The sequence below is a fragment of the Tachypleus tridentatus genome, chromosome 11, assembly GCF_004210375.1.
Source record: "Tachypleus tridentatus isolate NWPU-2018 chromosome 11, ASM421037v1, whole genome shotgun sequence".
Classification (NCBI taxonomy): Eukaryota; Metazoa; Arthropoda; class Merostomata; order Xiphosura; family Limulidae; genus Tachypleus; species Tachypleus tridentatus.
This window is the reverse complement of record NC_134835.1, coordinates 86,597,316-86,619,994: the sequence shown is the minus strand read 5'-3', so window position 1 is coordinate 86,619,994 and position 22,679 is coordinate 86,597,316. Positions and strand designations below refer to the sequence as shown.

At 31.9% G+C, this 22,679-nt stretch overlaps 1 protein-coding gene across 1 annotated transcript in view; it reads right to left on the bottom strand.

Moving 5' to 3' along the window:
- The window catches only part of LOC143232685 (E3 SUMO-protein ligase ZNF451-like), a 40,062-nt gene extending 20,381 nt beyond the window's left edge, over positions 1 to 19,681 (bottom strand). The window contains exon 1 of the mRNA XM_076468413.1: positions 19,560 to 19,681. The gene's annotated coding sequence lies outside the window, so the exon portion shown is untranslated. The remainder of the gene's footprint in view (positions 1 to 19,559) is intronic.
- Positions 19,682 to 22,679: the final 2,998 nt, after the last annotated feature.

Here is a 22,679-nt window from a genome sequence, read left to right as displayed (position 1 = left end):
CTTCTAATAGTTACAAGTTTTGAATCGTCAGTAATTCTATGAAATGTGATTTATTTCATAGACATATTTTACTCTTACAAATAACGGTTTCTATCATTTATGTTCTCGAGTTCACACACTCATAGTATTTTAATACAATTTGCTGTATGTTCATGATTGCTTCCTTCTGCTAAGGAGTAAATAGCATACAGTGACATTCTCTTTGGAATGCTTTGCTTGTTTTTGAATATTCGCTCAAAGATGCTTAGGACGGTTCCATAATTTTGAATTAATGGGCTAGAAAGGAGGTAGTTCGTCAACAGCACCCATTTCTTGGGTTATTACTGTCTGACCAAATAATGAAATTTGATCGTTTCTTATAATTCACTCATAGCAGCAATTAATATTAAAATTAAAATTTCTAATTCGAACATGCCGCAGCTTTTATAGCCACTACTTCGTTTATCTTAGACCTTGAGGATACATTGAAGTTGAGATAGTCATACGTTTTTGTTTTTAAAGGCGCGAATTTAATCTGAATTTTTGTGTCGTAGATCATACCGCCTTTTTGATAAGGATTTTAAGAGAGGATGTTCTACAGAATAATCAATATGATATATTATCAATAGTTGTTTGAATATTTGTCAAGATTTTTAGCAGTTAAAAACTTGCATTTTTTATTATTTAAGTACAACTGTGATATTTGAGCAGCTAGCCTGCGTTTGGCAAACTATTTGTTTGTTTGTTCTGAATTTTGGGCAAATCTACACAAGAACTATCTGCGTTAGCCGTCCCTAATTTAGCAATATAAGACTAAAGGGAAAACAATTATTCATCACCACCCACTCTACTCTTACTAACAAATAGTGGGACTGACTGTTACATAATAACGCCATTATGGCTGAAAGAGCGAGCATATTTGGTAGAAGGCGGATTTGAACCCGTGCCCTTCAGATTACGAGTTGAGTTCCCTAACTACCTGATCAAGTAATGAACCCTTTTCATATAATTTGAGTTGAATATTTGGCTCAAATAATCTTCCAAAAAGAACAAGATATAGCTTATAAAGAGATGCGAAGTAATATTAATGCAATGAGTATTCTTAACGGCAACAAAACCAGCTGTTACGAAAAGTATTTCCATTTTAATATAATATATTCATATGTTGTTGGTGTTAAGCACAAGGCTAGACATTGTTATTGTTTCACTTCAATATTAAGATGTACATTTGATAACTTCGTTTCTGAGGCGATATTTCTACGGCATTGATACAGTATTATGTGTTCAGCACATGTCTTGTTTGGAATACGTAGACGAAAGTCATTTTAGTCTCTCGTCATAAATGACTGACAATGGTTTTTGTTTAAATAACTTTTTGAACGATTTATACAAGTGGAGTTATAAAGCAATAAACGTTTTTTCTTCAGTGGATTAGGGTCTAGTTAACAAATTTCTGTTTGTTACAAAGCACAAAGGGTTATCTGTGCTCTGTCCACCACAGGTATCGAAACCCAGTTTCAAGCGGTTTAAGTCCGCAGACATACCGCTGTGCCACTAGAGGGCATATTCGTATGAACGAGATTAGATAAATCGTTAGAAAAATATAGGTATTAATAATTTCAGCATTTTTAATAACTATTAGTATAACAAAAACGTTTCTTAAAGCAAAATATAAAGAAAATTGTATATCAAACCGTTTTATACTTTTAGATACAACTGTAATTAGAAATTAGTTCTAAATGAAATAGTTTGATACAATTATACTTTTTGTATGTATACGTATATATTGTATAAAGGAACATTGTTCGTTTAAAACGCAACTTCTGGAAAGTAAACATATTAATATGTTTATCGAAATTTTTCTTCTCTTATCGACAGCACAGAAGTTAATCATAAATTATTTTAATAACTGCACTATTTAATGAAATTTTAAAACGTTCTTTTTGCTTGGGATTCTGTAAAAAATAATACACTATTATAAAAAAAATGTTGAAAATATTGGCGGTGTAATTTTCCCTTAAAGTGTATTGGTTCGCGAATTTTGAATCACCCTAAATTTTTTATCGAAGTGTTTTTTTTGTTTTTTGCACAAAGCTACTCGAGGGCTATCTGTGCTAGCCGTCCCTAATTCAGTGTAAGACTAGAGGGAAGGCAGCTAGTCATCACCACCCACCGCCAATAGTGGGATTGACCGTCACATTATAACGCCCCCACGACTGGGAGGGCGAGCATGTTTGGCGCGACTCGGGTGCGAACCCGCGACCCTCAGATTACGAAGCACACGCCTTAACGCGCTAGGCCATGGCAGGCCGTTATCGAATAGAGAAAAAAAAAAAAAATTCCGAGATCATCTTATATCAGTTAGGCCCAGTAACCGAAGATTCAAATGATACTGGATTAAAGAAAATAGTTGAGTTCTTTGATCTTTAATGAGTGTTGTCTAGAAGAAAGACTTGATGCCATTAGAACCATAAGAAACAAATCTTTATTAACACAGTACAGTAAGAAAGTAAAATAAAAGTATGTGTGTTTTTTATAGCAAAGCCACATCGGGCTATCTGCTGAGTCTACCGAGGGGAATCGAACCCCTGATTTTAGCGTTGGAAATCCGTAGACTTACCGCTGTACTAGACGGGGAACGAAATAAAAGCAAGTGTGTACATTTGCATTTCAAAGTTACAAAATGATGGAAAAAAATTCTATCCAAAAGCTTTTATCACCTTTGCATATATCCCCGTATAAATTAAATTGAAACCTCTAAACGTAAAATGAAAATGGAACCTATGAAATATTTAATCAGAATCGATGTTACACTTTAAGTGTCACCTTCATACAAATCAAAATTCAAATCGCAAATTGCATAAAATAAAATAACTTCTAAAAGTTTACTTTATCGAAGTTACTCTTCCAATAGTTATAGCATAAGCTACGAAAACAGACAACGTTCACGGAAACCCTAATACAAAACGTTGTTCTGAGTGAAGAAAGTTCCTAGTAAAGTTTCATGTTAGTTACCTTCCCAGCAATAAACTCGGGTAATTTGCCAGTTAGGGAACTCACATCTTGAATGCACCAAAACAAAGGTAGTTCAAGCATCTACTCGATCAATTATCAGCGTCCAAGCTGGAAACTCTGAAAAAACGGAAGTTCAGAAAACAACTGCATTTTAGTTAATAGTAGAAAACATGCGGTATCGTCTTTTACCACAGAGGTAACTCAGGAACTGTTTACCTGAAAACTTTAAAATATGTGTTAAAAGTTGATCTCGGGAATTTTTTTCACTTCGATAAAAAATTTAGGGTGATTCAAAATTCGCGAACCAATAGGATCTTTGTAAGACACAATAATATACACAACAATAAATAAGTTATAATGCCTTTGTAACTCTGACATATTAGAGAAAAGTTTAAGTGAACGTTCTACCTTAAATTTTACCCAGTTCTAAACAGGAATATTTCAGTGTGCAGAAGAATCACTTTTGGTAGTAGTTAAGTTTAGAACTATACAGTGGGTTATCTGTGCTCTGCTCCCCGTGGGTATCGAAACTCAGTTTTTAGCATTATAAGTTTGCAGACATATCACTGTTGGGATAAATGAATCACTAATAAAAACATTTGAAATATTAGTTTGTTTAAAATTTTTTAGCTAATATGAGTTCGTGAAGTTTGAGTTTTGTCTTCCCATAAGCTGTGTACAAAGATAAGTATTAGAAAACCTTGATACTTACAGTGTGATGTTAGTCTGGTACAACTAAGTTGTAGGAATACTTGAATGTTTGAAGGCATGAAGATCGCACAGTGTATTTGTTTGTAAAAAAAAGCTTGATACCGCGGTGCAAGAAATGGTAGTTTCGGGATAATATATTGCTGAAAAAAATACCTTGAAAGTGTTTATGCTTTCTGATGGTACGGGAAGGTAATATGTTTATGTATGTTTGCTAGTGCGTTTAAAATGTTCTTAGAGTTAAGTTGACAAACATGTTATGCATGATTGAAAGAGCTTGAATGTCGTGATGATGTTTATTCATTAATTAAAAATCTTCGTAATGAACAACACATATTAAAATTCTCATTACCGAACTGGCTTTAGTTACATGAAATAAAGTTTTAAAACATTTGAAAATTACATGTCGTAAAAGAATTAAAGCATTTATTGCTCGATATGACACTTCATAAATAAATGATGCAGTTGACCAAAGGTACCAAAAGTTGTATACTTGATTAATATTAAAGTTGATTAAATGGTTTGAAATTCCCACAAATTTAAGAACTTTAATTCTATCTAATGACGTTTGTTTCAAATTCTTAAGACGAAATGTTTAACAACGTTTAATTTCATTGCAACGGCAATTAATCTTCCTATTTCAAGTTTTTGTTTCAAACGTTGTTTCTGAATGACCACTCATGTTAAGAACACATTCATCTGAACAAGGATTAACTGTAGTAGAATTGGTTGAACAACATTTCTGTGGTAAAAAAACTGTGATGTGTGTTCATCGATTTAAGATTATCTTACACTTCATTAACCTCACAAAATCGTCGGTTAAACAACTTGTCGTGTTACATTTTATATGTCAAATGTATATAATTATCTAACTGTAATTTGACATGCTGAAACAAAAATTACGATTTATTCACTTACGTATTATCGAATCCTCTGTGTATGATACAGAAAACAAGAACAAAATCTGTGTACCCCTTTTTGAAGTAAAGAGTTCTCTCTAACACAGAACTGTAGGAAACAAAGGGTATCAGAACGTTTCACAAATATTTTATGGTTTTGTCAGCTGAGATATTATCGGGTGCTCTGTTCCTATTTGTATTATAACGACTTTATTTCACTTAACATTATAATGGTTTAAGGTGGTTCAAGTGTAAACTTCCACTGAGTGTAATCTATCAGGAAGTAACTCAAGGTCTGTTTAAATTTATAGAAACGCCGTTCATTCACAACTTGTTGAGATAGACATCGTGGTTTCTCAATATAGTTATACATCAACTTAAACAATAAATGCATCCATACTCAAGAAGTCAGCAAGAAAGCTTACGAGATTACGCCCAAGAACGCCAAAAAAAAAGAAAAGATAGAGAAGTAAGACCTTCATAAATTATTGCCCGCGTTGCGTCATACCCAACATGATAAAGGGTTCATAGTTGTTAAACTTACATACACATACATCTTGACTTTACATTGACCTGGACAAAGTGTTTAGAATAAAGTTACGATTACTTAAGTAATGAAATATATAAAATTGACACTTGCAAAAACTGCATTGTTTTACTAGTTTTCATTTTGAGCTTGTATACTTATAGAAATGGATTGGCCCACCTAGACCATTACTCGTTGAGCTGGGCAAGTACTTTTGGATGCATTCTAAAAAATTGATTTTAATTTTTTTAAGTGTTTAGCCAGTAGGCAGCATGTGATATATACTGCTCGTGTTTGTCCTTTAATGTCAATCAGTCCCTGTACACTTGCAACTATTTGCCATTGACTGTTAAGCACAGCAGTATGGAAGTCACTATTTTCACACTAGTCAGTTATTTTATTCCCACTACAAAACAATGAAACATATCTTGATAATAAAGTGAGGTTAAATTACAGAAATAAATATTTTCTTTATTTACCTGTACATCAACTCCTTTTCAAAAGTGCATTGCTTTGAAACAAATATAATTTCTCCTATTTTTCAAACTCACGTTCTTTTTCTACCTTGTACATTTCCATCGTGCTTATTTATACATGTATATATTAAATATTTCTAATCGAATAAATATTTTCACACTTACTAACCGGCAGTTAACTCATTTTTGTAGATATTTACTAAGTATGTGTTTACGTAATAATACTCCACGAAAATCTCAGTCTTGAACAATAAAGAAAAAGTTCTTACACAGCCATACTCTTGAAATCCCACATTTCATTAAACGAGGTTTGTAGTTTTTGTTTTACCTTTGAAAGCTGATTGATCCTGAATTATTTCTTAAACTTCTTAATAGCCTGATATCCTTTCAGCTTTTCTCTACCCTAAATAATTTATCTGGTATCTTTCTAATTTCGTTTTTGTACTTATTTGTAAATACTCGAGTATTTTAACAACTTCTTCATTATTTGTTTTATATATTTTTAAATATCATCTTTCCATGATGTATTATCCGTTTTGTTTATGTATATTATTCGTCATAAAAGGGGAGTAAGTAAATACAAAGATGGTTAAAACTGAAGATTAGAATTGTTAAAAAGTAATTTTATTAAATGTTATTACTAAGCGACAATTTGGTTAATAACTTTTATTACATATATCAGTTATTGTCAGATAAACTGTGTGTAAACTGACAATCGATTTTAATGGAAATTTACTTTAACTTTTCTAAATTAACGCTTAATTCATTGATTTCATGTAATTCTATTTGAAGTTTATTAAAATAACAATGATCATGTTAATAAATCCTCAGGAAATTTATTGGCCCAAAAATCATAATTTACAATAATTTTATTAAACATGGGTATAACTGATTGTGGAACACTGGTATAACAACATCTACCTGGTTACTTAAAATAAAGGTATTTCTATTTTGAAAATTTCATGTGACATCATGATTACTAAAATTATTTAATGATTTCTCAAGTATTTGGTTATGTCAGTCATTAATAACATGAAAAACAACTTGTTTCTTATCAATAGAACACTAGAAACCTGGTTTCGATAGCCGTGGTGGGCAGAGCACAGATGGTTCATCGTGCAGTTTTGTACTTAATTAAAAACAACCTTATCAGTAGGTATGAAAGTAACTGCTTTTCTCAGTTGAAACAATAAAAATTCTGTTAGCTGCGTAAATTGAAGTGTGGAATTAGCAAAACATGAGGTTAAATATGTTACTCAAAACAATTATAATGACTAGGAATTTATTTATGTACTACTTCCCCATATGGGGCAACGACAAGTATACAGATTTACAATGCTAAAAACTTAGGGTTTGATTTTCCGCGGTGGATACAACAGATATCAATGCGATTTCATTCCGGAACAAACAAACAAAGTATGTTCTGATATTTTCTAGAAGTATTAAAAAAAAAGTTGCCATAATAGTAAAGAATAGATTTCTTCTTGATTGCTTAAACTACTTACAGCTCACTACATTTTCTTATGCTAAAATATCGATTTTTAAGATATTTAGACACTTTTACTTGTAATAATGGTAACTAAATAACCAATGAGATTTCTTTCGTTGAATTACAGTTTAATGTAATTTTTCTTTAGCAGCAAGTTGTTATATTAGTAATTTATTTTCATGTTTAATTTTAGAAACATTTAAGGTATTTTATTGAATTTCGCTAAAAACAAAACGAAAACTATTTGTACTAGATGGCTTTTTGAAGCGATAAACAAAAGGGAAACGGCTAGTCAGTATCACTATTCACCAACACTTAGGCTACTGGTCTTTGATTTCGCTCTTATAACGCACTCATGCACATTGGATTGTTTTTTTTTCTTTATTTTTATATGGGAACAAGCAAGAGTTAACAGGAGGCAAGCCACAGAATCTTAATCTCACAATCCGCCTTTCTAAGGCTGCGTTCGGCTTGTATTTTAAAAGGCGATTTAATTTATATCAAGAAATTGTTTTGACACTTGAACAAGTTGGTAGTGGCTCTGTTTTTATAAGATCTTCACAATATAGAATCTACAGTCCGACCGTACTTTGTCTCATGCGTTCTTGTCTCTGGCTTGGAACCCTGCGGGCATGCCTCTGCTCCTCTCGTTTCTCCACACTCCAATAAGTCTTCAAACTCACTGCACAACGTAGAACCAGCCTCCCAAGAAAAAAAAAAGTATCCCACGAAAGTAACAAACGTAAAAAAAAAAAATCATCTCGAGTGGGACAAAGGGGGATAGCAATAAGAAAGTTTACTTCTTATAAAAACTAAAATCTTGTCACGAAATATTTTTTATCCCAAGGGTTTTATTCTAATTTTCCTCTACGAATGTTCTGAGTTATCTAGTTTAGCAAACGTTTGTCCAGTCTTAAATAAGTACCTTAAGATTCATGTATCAACCTACAAGTAAATGCTATTGCACGTTGCCAGACATTAAAATAACTAAGCTAAAACTCTCTCTCTTTCTTCCGTGACAATTTAATATATTCATTATATGCAAACTACAAATCAACTAAATTAAAGTATGCTTGTAAATTGTCTGTCTCTGGAGGACTTGGTAAATAAAGCACACCGTTTGGAGGATAATTAACTACACGTTTAATAGTTTTTCCTATCGAGAGCTCACACCTTCTGTTTGTTTTTTTCAAATGTTGTTTCTAAATCTCTGCTGTAAGTTCAGACTAGCAATCACTCTCTTGAATCTTCAAATGAATTATACATTCATCTCTGTTTGCTATAGTATCGCTGTTAGCACCATCTGTATCGCTCATTGGGTTCGTGGTGAGCAATACTTGGTGTATTTCCCGTCCATGGTGTTACGTGTTGTTTTATTCCAATACTTGGAAGCCACATTTAATGCTTAGTTAATTCAGTCACATACTTTTATATTTGATTAAATTTTATTTTAATTATTGTCAAAAAATTGTTCTTAAAATTTGATAGCATGGTTATGGACTTGAAATTTTGAATGTTAACGGCAAGTTATACATATATGGGTTAAAATGCTAGATTTTAGATCCCTTAAAGCTTAGGTGTAGTAGTTCTTAATTTTGAAATAGTTATCAGAGGGAGATAAAGCCAATCAGAAGCACTCGCCGCCATAAAAACTCTATACGGCTCTTTCAACCGAATGCCAGAAGTGACTGTTATGTTTATAATGCCACACCTGAATATGCGAAGCATATTTAGCAGTATCAAGTTTTGAACCTTGGATCTTTTGATTCACAGCCTGCCACGCTAAACACTAGGCAATGCCTGCCCAAAAATATTTTAAGGTATATTTATAAAGTCAAGTGTACCAGTATTGATACATTATTTCGTCGCACCCTTTGAACTGTCAAAGATTTCTAGTCCAATACAATTTACATTTATCTTAACAAGAGGTGGTATTTTACAAATGATAAAAATGCATTAAATGATATATTATTATGAGAGAAGTTTCGTTTTGATATATACTGATTGTGAGTTGAAAACTAAAGGATATTAAAGTGCTATAAACAATATCATGATTTAAAGCTGATGACAAGAAACCCACTTTTTAAGAAATTAAATTTGAAGACGGCTTGAAGGGATAATGAAGAAAACTTTATTACGAAGCAATAACAGGATTTCTTTCTTTCTTAAGCTTTAAAAATAACGAAGCTCTTTAGATGTAATAAACGTGATGAAATATTACATCAAAACCGCATTCTTTACTTTATTACAGTTTGCTGGTTTGGTATTGAAAGGAATTAGAAGATTGTAATAAAATATAAAAAAATAGTAACAGAACAACCCGCGTTATCCATTCGATAGTCTATGTAAAAGTTAGTGGTTAATGGGGAACCTACTGAACTGATTAATTAATTAAAAAATACAGATCAGAACTTTTACAGTAGGCAAGTTCTGATTCTAATGATTACAACATTTCAACCCGATTATCAGGTCATCATGAGGTAAAAGTTCCATTCAAAAACGAAACGTTTTACTTGAAGAGGACTCCATACTATAGGTCAAAACGTTTTAATCATTAAAATCAGAATTTGCTATTATAAAAGTTGCTGTTATTGTATTTTTTAAAATTATTATATGAAAGATAATTTTAGAAAAGGAAGTAATAGATGTTTTAATACATAATATTAAAGTGAAATACATTTGTGGAAAGTCAGAAAATGGTACTAAATTTTTGAAATTAAATGGGCTTTGAATATTAGGTAAATAAAAGCAACAGTGGATGAAACAGAAATTTATATTGTAAAAATCAACATTATTATATTTATATAACTAGCGAAAGTATCTGGCTATGATCGGGTATTAGGTTGACAGTGTGTGTAACATCAATCCATTTTAGCATAAATCTATGCTAATCCATGTATAATCCATGTACTTTTGTTGCAGAGCAACATGGTATAAAAGCCAATGTTGGAACACATTCATACTAAAACACACTTACTTTTTTATATATTAGAAGTTGTTATATAAAGAACCTCCTCTTTTCTATGTGGTTTTTTGCTAGCTTGCCTCATTAAAAAGATTTCCACGCACATGTGCGCAAGCACGTGAATAAATAACACTTAGGTACACACCCTCATGGTTCACTTTGTATGGGTGCAAAATTCCAGGTTTCTAGGTTTTTTTCCTCTTGGAGTTGTAGCGGTCACACATACATACACAGATTTGCCATTTTATTATTATATATTACAATACTAAAATGGTGAAAATGTTGTATTAAAAAAAGGACGTGAACTATAAAATTTTCTTTTTCTTAAACTGTTTAAGCTATAATATAGCTGTGTATGTTTTCAAATATTCTGAACTGCAGGATGTTATATACTGTGGTTTTATGGATTTCATTAAAATAGAATATGAAAACGTGATCCCCATAACCAACATAAAGAAAAAGAGGGACAGAAAAATATTATTCTTATGAATGTACTTCTGGGGATTCTCCTGCAAAATTACACAGGGATTTTCTCTGCATGTTCGCCACTCATTTTTAACGGAAAGAAGGCAGTTTTAAACATCCCTCACTATCAACTCTGTAGCTACTTTTACATGACTAAATAGTGGAAACTGGCCGCCACTTTTATAATTCATCCTAAATTTTAATGCACATAAATAAAGTTTAGTGCATCTAAGTAAATATAATTGTTCTGAAAGGTTAAAGTAATAGCTGTTTGATATGTACCGAGCACAGTATAAAAAAAACATATTAAATAGAATTTATGGTCTGTGTATCTAGATGCTTATTTTATAATGTCATGATAAATAAAACCAGAGAATGAACGAACATAAAATACTGTGAACTTGTGCAACAAAACGAACTTGTGGTTGTTGTTTTTTATAATATATACATATTGTTGTTAATCGAAAAAAATACGAGGAGAAGATGGAACAGTCAGAACGTACGACGGGATCAATATATATCAACTACCAGTCCTGCTTCAGAAACAGTTAAATCGATAAGAAGGTTGTGTTTGGAGGTGAAGGTCCGTATCTACGTGTAACCATTCTACATTGTCGGTTCTGTTGAACTTCTTTATTTAATGATCTTTCTCAGTTTAAGATCAGATCTATAAGAGTTTCCAAAACTGTTATTAAACATAAAAAACAGAACTTTAATAGTCAGAAGTGGTTATACCATCATTTATAGTAAAAAGAAAATCATTTTCCGTTTCATTTATGTTGACGAAAAAAACAACTAAGTTCCGTTAAACGTAGCCTAAACAATGTCCTTTCTTTTCCTGTATTGAATATTGATACCATTTAAAATCAGCTTAGCTTTTAAAGCCAGACAACAAATTTCACTCTTCATTCATGAAAACAAAAATAACGTAACCCGATGTTTTATTGAAATATGAAATAGTGTAGGAAAATACAGTTTAATTTTTAGGTAACATCTATGATATAAACCATCGAAACTGTTTGGACACATGTTCTAAAGGAATAAAATGTGTTGGTATAAAAATGAAGTTTAAGTCTTTTAACAGTGAGTTGGAGACCTAGTACCAATAGAAATATACTTTAAAAATTAGCTTCAGGCCTTTATATCTTGGTATTTTTTTCATACCACCTACCCAGAGACAAGAAAATGCTCGTAGAAACAGCTTAAATCGTACCTGTTTGTAGTTCTTAAATTGTTCATTTGTTTCTCGTTTCAAACATTTCTCACTGAGTTATTTTATTTTTGTCATTCCTTTTATGATTGTTCATTTACTACATAACGTAATTTGAGATGTGTAAAAGTAAAAGAGTTTATATTATGGAATAAAATTTACAAAAAATATGCATAAACTTTGAAGATCTTTTAGAAGCGATCCACACAGTAGTTAACTGTATTAAAAATTTACTTTCATTTTACTATCTTATTTTACACATATTTTGTATAAAAAGTTCCCGATTGTTTGAAGTTAAGCATAAAGCTACACATTGGGCTATCTGCGCTCTGCCAACCACGGATATCGAAACCCGATTTCTAGTGTTGTAAGTCCGCCGACATGCCGCTGTGTCACTGAGGGCGTTTCTGAGTTAGAGATAACAAAACAAAAATAACGTAACCCGAAGAGTGAGATAGCGTAGGAATATAGAGTTTAGTTTTAAGGTATCATCTAAGGAAGAAGTAACCTGTTTGGCATCTCGTCCTCCTACTCTGCAATAAATTGTTAATCTTACCGCCGCCACCAGGCTGAACCATGTCAACAATCTCACCCACAGCCTTCTAAGTTAATCTTTACTTGTAGAAGAAACCTTATACAGGTTTCAATTTAAACTTAAGCAATGTGTTTGATACTAGTTGTTGTTTTTTCTTTCAACTAGTTTAATTTGTTTATCACGTTCTGCACGCTCGGCTTCCTCTCGTCTGTAATACTTTAAGAAGTCACGTGAATCTCGTGTACTACGTGATGTTTTATCTCAAGAAGATATTAATCGGCCTCTGATCTATCTATAAGGGGACTTAGAGGAGGGGTTAAAAGTTATGAAAAACTTATTTCATTAAACGTTTTATTTATTTATTGCATCCCAGTCTACCTGTAATAGATTTTAAAAGAATTCTTAAACGGTTGAGGAGTATTACAGTTTCTATCAGACGTCTGAGTTAGAGAAGAACTTCCTGTTCTTTCGGCCTGACAGAGCAGCCAATCAAAACCTGCTTTCAGCTCAGACGCATGAAAACGTAGAAAGAATTTAAACTGGTGAACTCTCTGTATTAATAAACCAGTTCGTAGTTTTAAGCTTATTGTTACTATTAAACAACTCAGGCTCATTTGTTGAAGATCATATATGAACGCCATTTTGAGAATGTTTGTATGTTTTCACAGTTGTCGAGAAACATTCTCACGCCTATAATTCTATAAAAACGATAGTTTTGGAAATCATATCAGTAGTTAATGCTATTTTGTACACACATATGCACAGGTAGGTCTGGTGTAGATGCTGGTTTCCCATTATACGCTCAGTGTGACAGCGACGGTTAATTTATTGCATGCAATATAAGCTTCAGGGACATTTCAAACAGTTCGTCTTTTGAGTCCATACCTCGATTTACAACCTTTGCCCAGAGTTAAACGAGGGGAAGTTCTAAGTATAGAAAACGTCTTACCGCTGGTAAGATTTGCACTTAAACTTTTCATATTCTCATGCAACAAAGAGCATTGAGGGCAAAATCATCCCAGAACTGAGACTGGAGGGGTTTTTCAGTAGGTTTTTATATGTTTGAGACAGAGTACGGTCGGAATGTAGATTCTGTACTGTGAGGACTTTACTTATAAAAACAGAGCTCCTACCAATCTGTTCAAGTGCTACAATAATTCTAAATACTCAGATAGAACTATTGATGTTTACTATGTTTCATCGTAGCATAGACTACACAATATAATGTAATTCGTAATTGGTTTCTGCTTGCTGATCAAGAACTGATCGTCTGTGCTGGTGAGCGAGTCGTGTTTTTTGAGTATTGGCGAAATTCTTCTGTAGTTGCTGAGTGTTGATATCAGTTTGGAATGGTTTCGCATATTATGGAACTCAGATACTTCAAATAAAATAAGTGAAGAGCAAGTAACTTGGAATAGTATTATACATTCTATCTATATATGACTCACTGTTTGCTTATCAGATAAAAATATCAGTAACTGGAGCAACTGTAGCGCTAGTATGGATAGGGAGTGAGTTGCCACGGTCACGAAGCCATGATTCCGTAAGGCGTTTTTTCACGTTCACAGGTAACTGGATATAATAAGTTTTCAGAGTTATGCACAGTTTATGAAGTGCAACAATTAACTATTTATATCATTATGCTTTTCTATATTTTTTCGTTTGTCTATAGTGTAAAGTAAGTAACTGCAGTATCTTATCTAACCGAAAAAGTTATGATTTAATTCTCTATTTTAATTCACGTAGAAAGACAGTCGTTAAAATATTAGACATTTGAATATTCAAAACATAGGAGTTACTATTTGTAATAATGTTTTACGTTTGTTTATTTTGCAGGGAACTACTACTAGCATTAACTTATTCAACTTTTTATAATACATAATGATCGATACGCACACAACATAAAATCATTTTAGATTGTGCAATTTTGTGAAACTGTATTAAAAAAATATTTTCAGAAGAAAACTCAGAAACATTGACAACTCTGTAGATAGATAAAATATTTTTATATCATTTTATTGATTTCTGTTTTATTTTCTATTGCTCTTTATCACAGTTATATGTAAATATAGTTTTAAAATTTTATATAGAAGTATTTCATGAACGTGGTTTTACCTAGGTTAAACGGAAAACAACGAAAAACGTTTATTACGTTTCTGTAAAATCAAAATATTTATACAGAAATATTTCATGAATGTGGCTTCATCTAAGATAAATAAAAAATAAAAAACATTTATTATATTTCTTTAAAAATAAATGTATCGTAAATCAATATATATATGATTTGTATCGTGTTGATCTTTGTTTTAAATGTGTATTAAATTGTATCTATTTGTGTGCAACTTAATAATCAGTTTTTACCAAACTGAAGCTCTCGAATTTATAGAAGTAAATATAGTATTTTGATAAAATATTTGGTGCGAAACAGAAATGGAAGAGTTTCTATCGGCTTTTGAGCATCAAAATGTAATATATACTTACATCTTTTGCATGTGATATTTCAGAATGCTATAAGTATATTAAGATATTTCATGTTCCTGTAAAAAGAAATTAACGTACCTAAATTTCTCTGAAAGCAAAGTTAAAAAAATTGCTCCAACGTTTTACGGTTTAATTTCATAAAAACAATTACATTTTGTATAATGTTTTTTTGTGATGAAACTTTGCATTAACAGTTATATCTTAAGCGCAATAATTACTTTATCGAGATAAACTGATAATAGTGTAAACTGTGGTTATTAAAATCCATAATTACCTAACTCTTATAGAATACTGTACGCTATAGTTAAGGTAGGAACTATTTTAGTCATCGTAGTATTACATATCAACTGTTTCTTCATTGATGGATTTTGAAACACTATATTTAGAATATACCATATAGATTCAAGTTTATTAATACAAATTAATGAGAGATCTCGTCGGACAATTAGATATTCAAAATGGTTTCATTACAAGTGCAAAATTATTTTACACCTTAAAACATTTTAATATATAAATGGTCTTTATTTTAGATTCAGGCTTGACTGTGTAATGCAATTTTCCGATTTCATTATTTTTTTCTAATTTAAAGTCATTATAATTATTAATTCTTATGTTTATTTTAACCCAAATTAGAACACGCTTTAATGTTCGTTGTTTAGAGACAACCGCTTTGTTCTGCATTTTTTACACACTTTTGATCATTCGAAATTATCTTGCAAAAGGACTAAGTACATAACAGTGGTAACGAACAAACTTTTCTGCCATATTAAGTCCAACAGTCTCCTGGTGGGTCAGAGGTAATTCTATTAACTCTCTCTCAGCGTCGGGATTTGGTCGTTGAAATCTTGGGACGGTCGGATGCATTTGATCTTTCCTTCCCTCATGTTGTGGGATCATGAGTAATATTGTTACAATTACCACAAGCCACTTTATGGACTTACAACATAAAAATCTTGGATTCGATTTTTCGAGATGGACAAAACACATATATATTATTAGATGGCTTTGAATTAGACAAACAAGCTTTTACGCTGTGAGGTTATACTATGATTGGAGGACAGCGTTTCAAAATACCTTGTTTGGTGTAGTATTCCTCTTTAGCAATTCATGAATAGTCCTTCTACGTGTCCAATCTCGTAAATACATAAGGTTAACTATGAACTTTGAAAGTTCCTATATTCTTTAAATTTAAATTTGATATACTAATTCTTGAAAATTCGTGTTATAGCACTACCATGAACGTTTACTAAAGCGATGGTTTGGTTAACATCGTTTAACTGTAACTGGCAAGAACGAGTTCACTGGGAAAGGTGAGGAAGCAAATAGAATACAATCTCTTGAACACAGTAACCAAGTGACATGGTAATGCTATAACACGAAATTTCAAGAATTAGGACAGCTATACCTTAGTTTTAAGCTGTTTGTCTAAAACGCTTCTGTTTCACAAATATTAATAAATGTTCACATGAAAAATAGTTGCGCACATAGTGTAGTCTTTCTTATTATAAATGGCATTCAATATTTACACTATGTGCGCAACTTATGTATATGTGTGTTATGTGAGGATTTTTAAATTCAAACTCGATGCATGATACTGGCTTTAGTTTTTTTAAATGATAAAAGTGATGTAATGTACATTTTGAAAAGTTAAAAGATATAAAGTGTTCAGTACTTTATATATGTAGTATTGTTTGTTTGTTTGTTTTGGAATTTCGCACAAAGCTACTCGAGGGCTATCTGTGCTAGCCGTCCCTAATTTAACAGTGTAAGACTAGAGGGAAGGTAGCTAGTCATCACCACCCACCGCCAACTCTTGGGCTACTCTTTTACCAACGAATAGTGGGATTGACCGTCATATTATACGCCCCCACGGCTGGGAGGGCGAGCATGTTTAGCGCGACGCGGGCGCGAACCCGCGACCCTCGGATTACGAGTCGCACGCCTTACGCGCTTGGCCATGCCAGGCCATATATGTAGTAAAGAAACATTATATGCACGTAACTTCTTGAAAGTAGGTGAAAGTGTACATAGTGTTTTCACATGCTTATTGAAATTTAAGAGATATATACTCTAGTCTTGTCTTGGTAGAATTTCATCAGTTAATTACGTTGGAATTTTTCTGTATTTGAAGTAACATTTTCCTGATGTATAATGATTATTTTAATAAATAATATATATATATATATACATTTATCTTCGTGGTTGTGTTTTCCCTCGTGTTTCAAATTCAATGTATATGTGCTAATGGCATTATTATTAAAAAAACTTCGACATAGACTCAATCTGTTATTATTATATTGAACTGAATATTTTAAACACACACACGGACTTGCCTAAAAGGTAATGCAAAAAAGTAAAAGGACTATAGACATCTCTAGTATTGTAAATTTAATAAAATATTACCTGTGTGATATTTTATTATGTTCTTTACTCTTATTGTTAGAAAGCTTTACAACGTACCCGGGTCTAGTAAAAGCAGACGCGTTTTGCTTTGGTGGACTAAAAGTGACAAAGTGCAGTCGAAATGATATCATTTGATATTCTTACAATGAAACAAGAAATCGGTAATAGTAGAGGTAAGAGCGATGTTTTTAAAATGAGTATTACTTTTATTTGTCAGATTTTTCTGGGATTCAAAATTGCTTTGCTTGGAATTACATACCATATGAAACATGAGGAAAACACGTTTGGTGTGATGCACTGACTCTAGATTAATTCACATCATTAAGTTGTGTTAGGTTCTCGCAGATCATCGCTCACACTTTCTGAGTTGTTGCACGTTGGTTTAACATAAATATTCAGCTAAGCTGAAAGATAGTATGCGTTATTCATATGTTAGCCGTGATGAAAGAACTAACACAAAATATCATCCAGGAAAACCAAGTAGTATCAAACTGATAAACCTAGTCTATCCATATAATACATAGAATATATATACATATGATTAAAATGTTACCTAGGACATAGGTACAACAGAAAACATACAAATAAAGACGTCTTCTCCTCGTATGGTTATATTACAATTATAAATTTGTGTATATCTCTTTGCATTAAGTGAACTTGAAAACAAAGATTTATACTCATCCATGCATTCTCCATATACTAAAACCTTAAATACATCGAAAAGTTAACAATACATTTCATTTAACTAGTAATCTACATGGTTTTGTTAACAACACACATTCACTGTTCCTTATTATAGGCAGTTACACGATGAACGAGTCTTCCAGTCTATTTATTGTTTGACGAAGAGGAAATTTTATGAAAACTTAAAATCTTTATAAAGTTCTTACCTGTGTCAAAACTTAAGATTAAACTTTACAATTTTGGTAAGATGTTTCCTAAGTTGTTTCACAAAGTAATAAAAATGTCTTGGCTGATAATGACTTATGAACGTCCCGGGAATTTATGGATCTTTCAAATCATTGCCGATGATCAGCTAAATTAAATAGAAGTTGTGTACAAAATGTCTCAATGATTTATTAATTTTTTTACTTATTTTAACAAGACTGTTTTTTAATCCTAAACTCTGCAAGTCAAAGAATCCTTTTAAACCGGCGGATTATCCGGTATTCGCTAAAAACGGTCACCTTTCACCTTGTTTCTTTTGTGGTACAAAAATACTTAAAACATATTTTAGATACATAAATGTAATTTATATTAAAATAAGAATATTTATCCTATGTAATTTTACGCGATGATCATGTTTATTTCCATCTTAAGACACCTATTTACTTATTGTGAAGTTAAGAAAAGGCTTAAGAGAAGTTTTTAAGGTTCGTGAAAATTTCCACAATTGTCGATCTTATGACTCTATAATATCTTTGCTCATTTTTGTCCAAACGCACATATATACACACACAGAGAGAAACTTTTGTTTTACTAACATCGTACTTAAACCGGTTGTGAGGATAAATCTCTAAAAATCATTAATTACTGTAACTTGTTAAAGGTTACAAACGAATTAAGTAAGTATTGTAGTTACTTATAATAAGTAAAATGTGAATGTTTATTCCACTGCTAGTTTATTCAGAACAAAAGACATGTTATATAGTAATGAATTTGAAACTAATCGGCAAACACACTGCACACTGTAGCTATTATTTACTACAATATACGCACATTAGTGCCTTTCGTTTATTACATTTGTAATTACAGATTAGAAGAACATAAAATTTTATTGAAGAGAAACATAAATTTCAGTCACATTCATTGTTTTATAAAGTTTAACACATCCATTTATGTATCTATAAGTCATTTCTGTTGATGTCAAATGTGGGACAAAAATATGAAATAAAATATATACACATTGAATGTTTGTGATAGACTCTACCTTTGTTCTCTTTTGTCATAATTTACTCAGACAATGGAATATGCAAAATTTAACCTTTTATTTTAAGTAGCGTAACATTTAAATACAGGTGTAATTTTTCTTGTCAAACATTCGTCATTTAGGTAGGACTCAGTTTTATTCTTTATACACCAACAGACTAAAAAATAAAAGCATTTTTGAGAAATGTAGCAGCAACTACTTGCTAACAGTGCCTCATTAATATTATTCGTAACATGTTATCTTCGAAGTGTCCTTTTATATATTTTTATAGATATGGGAATTAGACTTATGGATAAGGTATTTGAGTTAGTTAAAAATTTTTTTTGCAATATAGGAAATACGTATTTTAGAAAGTTCTAGCTTTTATGGCAGCCTGAATTTGATTGTTGGATGATGTCATTCGTTCATGAAATTGTGTCACCATTTACACCATTCACGTATTTTACCATATTAATTATTAACGAATTAATGCAATTACCTCTTCGTACTTTATATAGCACTCTTGCTTTAATCTTTTTTCTGCAATACTGCGGCACGACGCCATCTTGTTTTGCCTACGAACAATGCTGTTTTATGGTGGAAGCCGCACCAGCCATCGCCCACTTTGTTTGCTCCGCCTCTATCCGCCGGAGATGTTTTCTTCACTAACGCTGTGGTTCTCGCCTGTACCTCTTGGGTACCAACAAAATACACATATATTACATTAAACGAAAGAACCATCGCTGCGTTCCGATGAAGTGTATTTTTTATTTCTATTGTTTCACCATGCTCTGTAACAGAAAAGTGGAATAACAGGAAATGCTTATAGAGAGAGAAAATGCTAAAAATCGTGCGTTGTCTGAAGCCTAAGTATGTGAACAATTTGTAGTGAAATGGAATAAAATATCAATGTCTTAAATTAAACGTTTTATTCTTTAATGTATATACTCTTGTGTGAATTATTATTCAAGTTGAGCTATCTTATTTTATGTTTTAGCAGCATGCATCTTCTTTTAGGGCTTTACCGAGACGATACGTTTCTTCTCTTTCAAGTAAGACTTATTCAGGTTTTTATACATTTTTACTTGCAAATACTCTGTTTAGCTTTATGCTATTGCTCTAATTTAATACATTGCCCATTCATAAATATATGTTTTAAATGCAATAACATATTCCAGAAGTAATTCACAATTTAATCTAAATAGAAATAATAACCCGACTGTTTTTACGTTAGTTTTTAACGTTACCTTGCTGAGTCGTTCAGGGTTTGGAGCAATGACTGTATTCACTTTTCAGTGTTCAGTTTTTTATGTTTCGTGTAAACATTTTTCTTTCTTGTTTGTTAGCACATGTGTTCTTATACAAGAACCAAAACAGGCTACCGGTTTTATGATGGCATCAGACAGGTTATATCAATACTTTGGGAAACACAGAAGTTTCTCCCAGTGGTGAGTAGGACAAAAATAATGGAAAATTCCAAAATCGCTTGATGTCAGAATCGCTGTATTCTTTTACTGTATAGACGAGTAATTAACCGCTACCTCTATTAAAAGTAAGTCAATTTAATTTTCAAAGTGTAAAACTGTAAGAGAGAATTAGTTTATTAGCTATTAAATATTTCAAACAGGCGGTTTCATTCACATGGAATACTATTAGCCTCAGGCTTTTCTCAACTTGTTGAGGTGTGAGTTACTAGGCGCTAACCACTTACACCACGTGTATTGTGTACTAATATAGCTTAATGAGAGGCAAGTCAGCACGTAATACTGGACCTTTTATGTATCTTGTTAAATGTTAAATTTTACCTTGGTTAACAGTTTGATGATGTATCTAGTCTTAGAGTAGGTTTACAAAACGATACGTTGTATAAACATGTCAACAGTAGGGAGTGTTTTTTCTTCAGATCGTGAAGTAGACCGTAAAGAACTTCCAGCAATATGATACCTTTTACTCATGTCCTTAATGACTCTGTTATTTACATCTTATAAAATTTATATAAGCTTATATATTTTCTGAGTCACTTGTGTGGAAGCAGAAGATGTAGTTCGTTGCTGTTTAAAACACAACTTCTATGTTACGTGTGTAGTTAACTGTGTAAGAGACGGGAATCATTTCATTTCGAACCGGCGAAGAACGACTGTGGCTCCGGGAATGCTGTTCCAAATACACGGCGATGAGTTTTATTTATGTGGGTGATAAGAAATGTAATAACATATTTTATGTTATTGTTCTTTACTTGAAATGAATGAGTATCACAGATAAACACCTTGAAGTAACGATAGCTCATTTATTACACTTAGAGATAAAACAATAGTTTTGTTTCATGTCATTATACACAATATATGATTTTCATCTTCCTTATGTACAAAGAACTTTGTTAGTTGTAAAGTGTAAAATTTTCCTCTAAATCTGTAAGACTGCTTACGATAAACGTTAAGAAGGCTGCATTAGTCTGTAAATTATAGAACTGCAGGTTTTATAGAAAAAACTGAGTGAGTCTTAACAAATTATAAAACGTATGTTTTTAAGAAAGCACATTAGTGTCTGTAAATTATAAATTGTAGATTTTGTAGAAAAACAACTGAATGAGTCTTAACAACTTATAGAACTGTTTGTTTTTAAGAAGGTTGCATTAGTGTCTGTAAATTATAGAACTGTAGAGTCTGTAAAAATAATGAATAGGTTTCAGTAACTTACAGAACTGTAAACTTCAACAAAGAACGACATATTCAGGCATACAATATAAGTTGTATAATTGACATTAAGAAATTGAAAACTTATACGTAGTGAATGGTCGCCATGTGCATTATCTTATATGGCAATCAATAATTATTTACAAAATTATATAATTGTTTTCATTAATGTACAATATACCCTATGCACTTCGATACATCTAAATGACCAACTCTCTCATCGTTTCATTAACATTTACTTCGATTTTGTTTCAGAGGTGTAGAAACTGTGTAGCAATGAATCGATTCAGATGTCAAAATCTACAAAACACCTACAATAAACGGTATGTTTATATTTAGCCAGATAATTAGGTTTAGAACTATGTGTTGTGAGGGAACCGCACTTGCTATGATTTTTGTTGTTATCATGAGACTTATATGTTCTTAACACTGATGCGTTCATTTAGAGACTGCTTCTACGACAATTAATAACGCATTTTAAGCACTCGCTGCATTACATATAGACTGCATGCACGCTTCCATTAATAAATATCGAGTATAATGAAAGCATCACAACAAAAGGCATACTAGACTTACTGAAGTAATCAATCAAATGACGAAGTCAAACAGAAATTCATCAAATGGTTTAAGGAAGACCGCTATATACGTTTATCTATACACATTCATCGGTATATTAGGGCTGCCTGAGCTCTAAAATCAATATTTATATTATGTGTATAGAACGTTTCGTTCACTGTTATATTAGTCTACTTAAATTCCTCGTTTTCCTTTTCGACATTGTTAATCAGAGAAGAGAAAATTTAACATTTTTTTCTGCTCTTAGTTGTCTTCCTTCTTATAAAATGATTATAACAATTGACAAATGTTAGATTTGTTTATGCTTTAGCAAGCTAAGCAGTTTTTAAATTAACACTAAGTTGTGTATT